Raw genomic sequence first — 11,133 nt, 5'->3', positions numbered from 1 at the left:
TACGTATTTGTTACAAGAATTTTATTGTTGTTCTTCCCCAAGGGAAGAGAAGCAAGATGGGTAAGAAAGATTTTCCACTGGAAAATATGTTTTTTAAATGAACCAAGGAAAGGAGGAAGGAAGGAAGGAAAAAAAGTATTGAGAGGTTTCCTTGGCACTACCAAATTATCTATTCAGCTCTTCAAACATCTCAGCTCTCCAAACTTGAAATACTGCATTTTCAGGGAGCATAGGACTCAAAGCAGGTCTTCTGAGGTTTTTCCATTAGTCACTTCTATTTCTTTGTATCTGTTCTCTGCCTCTATTGCATTTTCCGCTTAAGGGGCCATGCTCTAACCAAGACTCACAGACTTACTCATTTGGAAGACAGGGAAACTCCACTGAAGAGGAACATAGCTTCACATATTGAGTGCCTTGTATTTGCCCTGGGAGACTGACAGTTCTGGAACTCCATGTGATATCTTCCCCACTGACATGTCTCTTGCTAGAAGTACCTGGACACTATTTTTAAAAAAATCTGAAAAAAAACTCTATCCCCTCATTCACAGTAGGAAAGTTAGTAACTAGTTTCCAGACAACCTCACCAACTCCCTTTAATGAGGATACAATTATCTAAGAACGAAAGATTCTATATTTTAGGCAAAAGTCTTCCAGAAACAATTTTAATTGTTACTATTATTCTACATTCAAGTAAATTCTAGCTTAAAGAGAGATGTATAGACTTGCATAGGCCCCCAGTGCCTTCCAATATGTCTCTACACCAAAAAGATTGAAAGTCACATTTGTAGGAATCTTGAAGAAGGAAAAGACAAAAGTATGCTAAAAATATAATTTGAGGTTAACATTCCTAAATAGTCTCTATTCAGTTCCACCATTGACCACTCTTCTTAAGGACTGAAAGGGTTCCCTTCCTGTGATCAATATCGTAACCTTGAATGGGGAAAAAAAAAAAAGATACTGCTCTCAGGTCCCTCAGTAGCTTGTAGGTAAGGCAATGATCTTATCTAGACAAGAGTTAAATTTGGTTATCCCTCTTAATCCATCTCTCTAAGAAAGGCCTTAGCTTTTGTTTCAAACCATTTTCTTTCTTTTTTTTTTTTTGCTTAAATTGTGTTTTTATTTATTTGCCGTCAATTTGTTTTCCACTTTTAAAAGTAATTATTAAGGGGTGGCTAGGTGGTGCAGTGAGTAAAGCACCTCCTCGGAGTCAGGAGGACCCGAGTTCAGTTCTGGCCTCGGACACAAAAAAACTAGCCGTGTAACCTTAGGCAAGTTACTTAACTCCAATTGCCCTCCAAAAGGCAAAAAAAAAAAAAAAAGTAATTATTAAAAAATGTTAAAATATTGGGAAACATGATATTGTATAGGCCTTTTCTCATATTCCCGAGACCTACTTGTTTCTTTTTTTATATTAGAATTTTTTTTTATTTTTTAGTTTACATTATTCATTTGCACAGGATTTTGAGTTACAAATTTTCTCCCCATATTGCCCTACCCACCACCCCAAAACAGTGATCCCCCTGAATATCCCCTCCCCCAATCTGCTGTCTCCCATATCTTCCCCCATTCCCTCTCCAATTTTCCAGTAGTGTATGGTGGATCTCTATGCCCCAGTGCCTGTATATCTTATTTCCAAGTTACATGTAAAATAATAATAATAATAATATATATTTTTTAAACATTTGATTTTAAACCTTGGAATTCCAGATTCTTTCCCTACCTCGCTCTTCACCCACCCTTACTGGGAAGATAAGCAATTCAATATAGGTTGTACATGTGTAGCTATGCAAAACATTTCCATAGTGGGTATGTTGTGAAAGAACTATATTTCCCTCCATCCTATCCCCACCTTGTTCTATTCTCCACTTGGTCCTGTCCCTTTTCAAAAGTGTGTACTTTCAACTTCCCTCCCCAGCCAGTCTCCCCTCCCTTCCATTATCCCCCCTCCCTTCCCCTTCCCCTCTACTCTCCTGTAGGGTGAGATACCCTATTTAGTCTGCATGTCATTCCCTCCCTAAGCCAAATTCAATGAGAATAAAGTTGACTCATTCCCTTTTGCCTTCCTGTTCTTCCCCTTGATTGTAACAGTTTTCCCTTGCCTCTTCTATATGAGATAACTTATTCCATTCTGTCTCTTCCCATCTCCTCTCATCGTATTCCTTTCTCACCTCTTAATTTCACCTTTTCAGTATCATCCTTCCTATTAAATTGGTCCTGTGCCCTCTGTCTATATATACCTGCAGACATATATACACGCACTCACATATGTATTCATATGCCCATATACCATCCTATATAGACATATATATGTATGTATACATATATATATATATATATATACACATACATTTCTATTCCCTTCAACTATTCTCATACTGAAAAAAGTTTCATAAGTTACAATTATCGTTTTTCCATGTAGGAATATATGTGGTTCAACTTTGATAAGTTCCTTACAATTTCTTTTCCCTGTTTACCTTCTCATGCTTCTCTTGCTTCCTGTATCTGAATGTCAAATTTTCTATTCAACTCTGGTTTTTTCATCAAGAATGCTTGAAAGTTGGGGTGGCCAGGTAGCACAGCGAGTAAGGGCACTGGCTCCAGTGTCGGGATGATCTGGGGATCAAATCCAGGCTCAGATACTTAGCACCCACCCAGAAACACCTGGCCGTGTAACCTTGAGCAAGTTACTTAACCCTGATTGCTTAAAAAAAAAAAAGAATTCTTGAAAGTCCTCTATTCCACTGAATGACCATATTTTCTCCTGGAACATGATGCTCACTTTTGCTGGTAGGTGATTCTTGGCTTTAATCCCAGCTCCTTTGACCTCCAGAATATCATATTCCAAGCCCTTTGATCCCTCAGGGTAGAAGCTGCCAGATCTTGGGTTATCCTGATTGTGTTTCCACCAAATTCAAATTGTTTCTTCCTGGCTGCTTGTAATATTTTCTCCTTGATCTGGGAACTCCAGAACCTGGCTATAATATTGCTAGGAGTTTTCTTTTTGGGATCTTTTTCAGGAGATCATGGGTGAATTCTTTCAACCTCTATTTTGCCCTCTGGTTCCAAAATATCAGGGCAATTTTCCTTGAGAATTTCTTGAAGGATGATTTCTAGGTTCTTTTTTTGATCATGGCTTTCAGGTAGTCCAATAATTTTTAAGTTATCTTTCCTGGACCTATTTTCCAGGTCAGTGGTTTTTTCCATGAGATATTTCACATTGCCTTCTATTCTTTCATTTGTTTGGATCTGTTTAATAGTATCTTGATTTCTCATAAAGTCACTAGCTTCCATTTGCTCCAGTCTAATTCTGAAGCAATGATTCTCTTCAGTGAACTTTTGAGGTTCTTTTTCCATCTGGCAAATTTGGCTTTTTAAGGCATTCTTCTCCTCATTGCCTTTTTAAGCCTCTTTTGTCATTTGAGTTAGTCTATTTTTTAAGATGTCATTTTCTTCAGTCAAGTTGTTGACTCTCATTTCGTAATTTTCTTGCATCGTTCTCATTTCTCTTCCAAATTTTTCCTCTACTTCTCTTATTTGGTTTACAAAATCCTTTTTAAGTTCCTCTATGGCATGTAACCAGCTCATATTTTTCTTGGAAGCTTTTGGTGCAGGAGTGCTGACTTCACTGTCTTCCTCCTGTTCCATGCTTTGATCCTTTTTTCGTCCCCAAAATAGGAGTGTAAAGTTGGATTGCTCTGTTTTCTTTGCTTCCTTTGCTTGCTCATGTTGCCACTCAATTACTTGACTTTTGAGCCTTTTGCCACAGTAGGACTCTGCTACCAGAAACGGGAGCTTTATCCCAAATACTGGGGTTTTCTCAGATGCTGGAGCTATTATTTGGGTGCCCTCTCTGAAGCCTCCACATGTTCTGGCAAACTGTTCACGCACCCCAGGACCTCCACCCTAGACTGCAATCCAGATCCAAGCAGGTTAAAGCAACAGCAATTACCCCTCAGACTGGTCACTTGGTCCTCCTACAATCTGCAGACCAGGAGCTCTGAAACAGCCACATGGCAAGTGACTGCATGGCCATGGAAACTTAGCTGCTTCTGGCCCCTGGAGCAAAGGCTGGACCATACTCCCAAATTCACAAGTCCCAAAGTCCACACTGCACTGACCTCTCATTTTGTCCTTAGCCTCTATGTGTTGATAATTCCGAAAACTGCCATAACTTCTGGTGATCTGAAGTCCCTCCAGGGGGAAGCTAGTCAGGCCACCCTGAGGCTAAAACTTTAGGCTCTCTCAGGGCTGGGCTTGGCTCATAGAATGCTGCACTGGCCACTTCCTGCCAGCCTACTGGACTTTCTTCAGTGGGAGGTTAGCTTCTCTGTGTCATTTTATGGGTTCTGTAGCTCCAAAGTTTGTCTAGAGTCATTTTTTACATGAATTAGAGTTGGTGGGAGCCGGAGTTGCACAGAAGTCCTGTTTCTACTCCCCCATCTTCAACCCATTTTCCATAAAGGAAAAGTCTAGAAAGGATTTTAGCCTAGAAAAAAAACCTAACTTCTTAATATTTCCAGTTAAATTTAAAAGGAGGTTTTTAATATGCTTCCACAGAATGCAGCACCATTTCAAAATTTATATAATGAGGAAAGTACTTTCCCAGCCTCCTTGTATATCTTAAAAGGTACTGGATATTTCCTCAAATTATTCACAGTATCCCATGGTTCTTTCAATGTCTTAATCAAAATAGTCAAGGGTGTGTGGGGTGTTCAAGGAGGACTAGCACCTCTGGTGTAAGGGCTACTATCCACCTTTGGTGTCTCACCTGTGGTTCCAAGAAGCTATAACATATGCAGCAGTCACATCCTAGTAAACCACCTCAGCAGATAGTCCATACCAGGTTGAGGGTAACCAGTGGGCCTCAAATCCATCAGTGAGGTGGGGGAGGGGGTAGTGTCTACTCCAAGCATGTGAAGACTTCCACCAATTGAATGGACAAATGAAAACGATGTGTTCTTATCACCACGAAGGCAGCTGAAACAGGAATTGTGGAATGCTTAGAATTTGGTCAGACAGGGGCAGCTAGGTGACTAGGTCACTGCACGTGAATAGAGCACTGGCCCTGGAGTCAGGAGGACCTGAGTTCAAATCCAGCCTCAGAAACTTAACACAAAAACTAGCCTGTGACCTTGGGCAAGTCACTTAACCCCAACTGCCTTCCAAAAAGCCACTCCCCCCCCCAAAAAAAAAAGAATTTGGTTAGGCATCAAAGATGCCAAAGTCATACATTAAATCCTGGACCATTGCCAATCATCCTGGCTTTTTTCTTGCTGCTGACCTTCAATGACTCTGGAAGAGTGAGGCTGACAACATAGTGCTACTCTGCCTTACTAAAATCCAATTCACCCATAAATCAAGACATCACCCTGTGATATCATTGGTCCTCTTCTAAAATGGAGGACAAACAGCAATAGTCAGTATGTACACCCAAAGCTAACAGTCCAAAATGAGGATCCAATTCCCTCGTTGTCTACTGATTTTCCAATTACTAGATAGCTATTGTGATATTTTACCCAATGTTCAATCACAACAGCAATAAATGCCTGTAGGTGGGGTATTATACTGAGTCAGACACAGACAGAGTCAGGTAATTGGGGATGTTTCCTCAGAGAAAACCTACACTGAACTGACAGGCTAGTAGAGAAACTATGATGGAGGTGATATATTCTAAGGGGGCATGCGCTAACCAAGACTCACAGGATTTTTGATGACAGAAATTGAGATAGACACAATGTTGGCCAGGTTTGATACCCAGCTGTGATTGTCCCCCTGCTGCTGTCAAGATTAGATTTGTGACAGTCAAGTCAGACTCTAACCCTTTTAAATGCTGGATTTGCGGTAAAAGACAGGAGCCTGAGGCAGACTCTAAAGTGAAGTTCCTGAGATCAGGACAAAGGGATCCTAGGTCTCAGTTTGCCCAGGAAGCTATGACCATGAGATACAATGAAGTTTCCATAGTGCTCTCTAATCCAGTAGTGAGTTAGCTGCCTGAGTTTTCTTCCCATTCATAAAGTCCACTGCAAGAAATAGAACTTCATAAGTTCCCAAAGTGGATGATACTACCCCCTGGGAAGCACTGGAACAATGGGGGGCAATAGTAACCTTGGGTGCAATTTGGAGGTGTTGAATAAAAATAAAGGAATGGTGGAGCATAAGGAAAGAAAAGAAGAAAATTTTGAAAACCATTTGTACATGATTCATCTATTATGTAACAGAGTTATAGTTGTAGTGATTACATTATTTTCCAAATAAACACACAAAATGCAAGTTATAATCCATCAGTGGTCAAGTCCAATGAAAGGTCCTGACAAGCAAATGTTGGCCGGCAAGTGTTTCACACATTGTCGGGAAGTCCAGAATGCATTTGCAGGAATATGTGTGTGTAATGACTTGTTTATAATACAGTACTATATAGTTACATGATGCAATATTGTTTCATCAAAATTTCAATACAGGAAAAAAACCACAAATTTACAATAAATTATTAAATTTAAGATGTGTCATTTTTATTTTTTTTAATATATATTTTCAAAAATGAAGCAAATTTCCAAAAATAAAAAATCTGTTAAAGAGTTAAAGACAGTAGATTTCCAGAGGGACATTGAGTAATTTTTCTAAAAAGGGGGAGGTAGGCCAAATAAGTTTGGCTACCTCTGTTCTAGGTAATGTTCCTTTCCTATTCCTTTGGTGTGTCTGGGAAATTGATTAGAGGAGGAATGGACTTCAGCATAAAGGAGGTTTCTGCTTGGGAGAGCCTGGATCGAGTTCCATTATCATATGATGAATATGTGTGGAGAGTTGTCCCCACATATATAGCACAAGAGTGTCATTGTGTGGCTCCAAGGGAAGCACAATAGATAGCTCTAGCCTCTTCTCCCTTGCCCCCCTTCTCCAAGAGATGCTTGATTTTCTTCCAGAAGGGAAAGCAAGAGGTTGGGGCCAGAAGCATGGCCACTTTGCTAACTTCAGAGAGAAGGGGTTCCAGGACAGAAGTCTGCTCTCTTTATTATTAGTCTAGGGGGTATGATTTCCAGGTTCAATCTAACTTTTAATCATTGTTTCAGTGCAGAACATTACCCTCTACTAATGAGGAAATAATTCTATACTAATGGACTTTGGAACTTGGGTTACAAATGCTTCTGCTTTTACTATGCATTTACTAATCTAATTAAACTGCCTGTTTAGCTTCTGACCTTGAATGAAGGGAGAATGAATAAAGTAACAGAATAGAAAGGAAAGGGAAGGAGATCAAAAGAGGAAAAAAAGGGAAAATAAAGGGAGGGTAGTCAAATGAGGGGGAGGGGCAGCTAAGCCTGAGATTGACTGACACATTCTCCTAGGTAGAGCCTGGGACTCAGCATATAGAGTGCCAGTTGATTGACAGCTACTTTATGCCCCTGGAGTTCTAACCGTATAGGACCCATAAAGCAACACTGTTATACAGCAGCACAGTAGCTCTTTTGAAACAATTGGTCTGGCCTACAAAAGTCATATCAGAAAACCCAGCTGTGCAATTCAGTAAAAGAAAATACTTTAAAAAGAAAAAATATTTCAGTAACTCCAACAATGCTAGGACATCCAAAGAACAGATATCCCAGAGGACTGTCAGAGTCAAGAGTCAAAACCAGGTCTCTTAACCTGTCCAGCATTTTATCAATCAATCAATCAATAACCACTTATTAAGCACTTATATGTACCAGGAACTGTGCTAAATGCTTGGGATTCAAAAAAGGAGCAAAAGACAGTCCCTGTCCTCAAGGAACTTAACAATCTCATAGGATTAGGGGTATAAGTAGTGAGTTAGTTTATGTCTTCACTCAGGCTGGACAGTTAGGAGAAAACTTCAACATTTGCAAAGAAATTTGACTTCAACTTTAGTATAATTGACTCTGGGAATGATTCAGGCATAATAATTGTTAATATGAACTCACCTCCTTGACACAAAGAGTTAGATTCTATTTGCATGCTTTCTACTACCCTTTTCTGTGCTCCCTACCCACTCCTCATCACACGCACTTCATGCTGGGGCTAGATGCTGACCTAGGACTGTCATCTCTTTCTGCTTTTCGATATCTTGGCTAGTTAAGTTACCTCAAGTAAAGATCTCAGATACTGCCTCAGACAAGAATATGTGATCCAGGCCTCATGAGAGATGGCCAACTTCTCTGACAGTGATTCTACTTATATGACTTATATAATATAACCCTCAGATTCAAACCTCTGACCAGACAGCCGCTGAGGAGTCAGCACAGCCACCCAGTGCCACATGGCAGCTCCAGCTCCTGGCCTGCAGAGTGTAGAGGGACCAAGCACCAGTCTGAGGGGTCATCACTCTTGCTTTGACCTGCTTGGATCTGGATTGCAGTCTAGGGTAGAGGTCCTGGGGTGTATGTCCAGCTTGCCAGAGCGTGTGGAGACCTGAGGGAGGGCACCCATCTAATACCTCTGGCAGCTGAGAAAACCCCAGCATTTGGGACAAAAACTCCCGTCTGGTGGCAGAGTCCTACTATGGCAAAAAAGGCCAAAAGTCAAGTAATTGAGTGGCAAAATGAGCAGGCAAAGGAAACAAAGCAGACAAAAGATTCCAACATTACACTCCAATTTTGGGGACAAAAAGGAGCAAAGCATGGAACAGGAGGAAAACAGTGAAGTCAGAACTCCTGCACCAAAAGCTTCAAAGGAAAATACAAGCTGGTTACAGGCCATAGAGGACCTTAAGAAGCAGATAAGAGAAGTGGAGGAAAAATTGGGAAGAGAAATGAGAATAATACAAGAAAATTATGAAATGAGGGTCAACAGCCTGACTGAGGAAAATAACACTTTAAAAAACAGACTGACTCAAATGGCAAAAGAGGCTCAAAAAGGCAATGAGGAGAAGAATGCCTTAAAAAGCCTAATTTGCCAGATGGAAAAAGAATCTCAAAATCTCATTGAGGAGAATCATGGCTTCAGAAGTAGACTGGAGCAAATGGAAGCTAATGACTTTATGAGAAATCAAGATGCTGTTAAACATATCCAAACAAATGAAAGAATAGAAGGCAAGGTGAAATATCTCATGGGAAAAACCACTGACCTGGAAAATAGATCCAGGAGAGATAATTTAAAAATTATTGGACTACCTGAAAGCCATGACCAAAGTAAGAACCTAGAAATCATCCTCCAGGAAGTTCTCAAAGAAAACTGCCCTGATGTTTTAGAATCAGAGGGCAAAACAGAGGTTGAAAGAATCCACCCATCACCTCCTGAAAAAGATCCCCAAAAGAAAACTCCTAGGAATATTATAGCCAGGTTCTGGAGAGACCAAGGAGAGAATATTACAAGCAGCCAGGAAGAAACAATTTGAATATTGTGGAAACACAATCAGGGTAACCCAGGATCTGGCAGCTTCTACACTGAGGGATCAAAGGGCTTGGAATATGATATTCTGGAGGGCAAAGGAGCTGGGATTAAAACCAAGAGTCACCTACCCAGCAAAACTGAGTATCATGTTTCAGGGGAAAATATAGTCATTCAGTGGAATAGAAGACTTTCAAACATTCTTGCTGAAAAAACCAGAGTTGAATAGAAAATTTGACATTCAGATACAAGAAGCAAGAGAGGCATGAGAAGGTAAACCAGGAAAAGAAATCACAAGGAACTTATCAAAGTTGAACTATTTAACATTCCTACACAGAAAAACAATAATTGTAACTTACGAAACTTTTCTCAGTAGTTGAAGGGAATAGAAATATGTATGTCTAAATATGAGGGTATATGGGCATATATGTGAATGTATGTATATACGTTTACAAGTATACATAGATAGAGGGCACAGGACCAAACTAACAGGAAGGGATGATACTTAAAAGGTGAAATTAAGAGGTGAGAGAGGAATATAATGAGAGGAGATGGGGAGAGACAGAATGTAGTAAACTATCTCATACAGAAGAGGCAAAGGGAAATGGTTTCAATGGAGAGGAAGAATAGGAAGGCAAAAGGGAATGGGTCAACCTTATTTCCATTGAATTTGGCTTGTGTAGGGAATGAAATACACACTAAATAGGGTATCTCACCCTACAAGAGAGTAGGGGGGAAGGGGATGAGAGGGGGAATGATGGAAGGGAAGGCAGGCTGGGGGGGAAGGAAGTTGGAAACACCCACTTTTGAAAAGGGACAGGGATCAAAGTAGAGAACAGAACAAGTGGTAGGTGGGATAGGAGGGAGGGAAATATAGTCAGTCTTTTATAATATATCTACTATGTTATTGTTTTGCATTAGCCACACATGTATATCCTATACTGAACTGCTTATCTTCCCAGTAAGGGTGGGTGAAAGGGAGGAAGGAAATGAATCTGGAATTCAAAGTTTTAAAATCAAATATTCAAATATGTATGTGTATATATATATATGTGTGTGTGTGTGTGTGTGTGTGCATATACTATTATCAATACTATTTTACATGTAATTGGGGAATAAGATATACAGGCACTGGGGCATAGAGATCCACTGGAAAAGTCGAAAGGGGTATGGGAGAAAATATGGGAGAGGGCAGATTGGAGGAGGGGATATCCTGTGGGACTGCTATTTGGGGGGGGTAGGGGAAAAACGGGGAGAAAATTTGTAACTCAAAATCTGGCATTAATGAGTGATGTAAATCAGAAGTTAATAAAGCATTTGAAAAATAAAAAATAAAAAACTAAAGCACAGGTCACCTCCAGGATCAAATACAAAATGCTCAGGTAATCATCAATACCAAAGAAGAAGGATGGGAGCCCAACAAGTTAAACCCACACTTAACAGCTCTGACTGCAGCATCCAATTGAAAGGTACTGGCACCATCACCCTCAGAAAAGAAAACTGGCTCTTTGCAGCCTCTTACCTTAAAAAGGATCTGATAAATTAATTCACACTGTGCTAAGCTGGTGACAGTTTAATGTGTTTCCTCTCCCAGGAGTATTTGAATATTAACAGATGACAATGTCTTAAGCTAAAGAAATGAATCTTTAGTGGTAGACTTTTAAGCAATAACCTCAGGAGTAGGGGGAAAATATCTGAGGGCATTTCCTCTAAATGGATGACTTTCAGAGATCCCTAATTACAGAATTTTAGGCAGCTGCTTACTTGGCCTATACATGATCAAATGTTAAATAT

Source organism: Petaurus breviceps, unplaced genomic scaffold, assembly GCF_028583685.1.
Source record: "Petaurus breviceps papuanus isolate PSGF00001 unplaced genomic scaffold, PetGlider_PUasm1.0 189, whole genome shotgun sequence".
In the NCBI taxonomy this organism is placed as follows: Eukaryota; Metazoa; Chordata; class Mammalia; order Diprotodontia; family Petauridae; genus Petaurus; species Petaurus breviceps.
Note: the sequence above shows the minus strand (reverse complement) of the source record.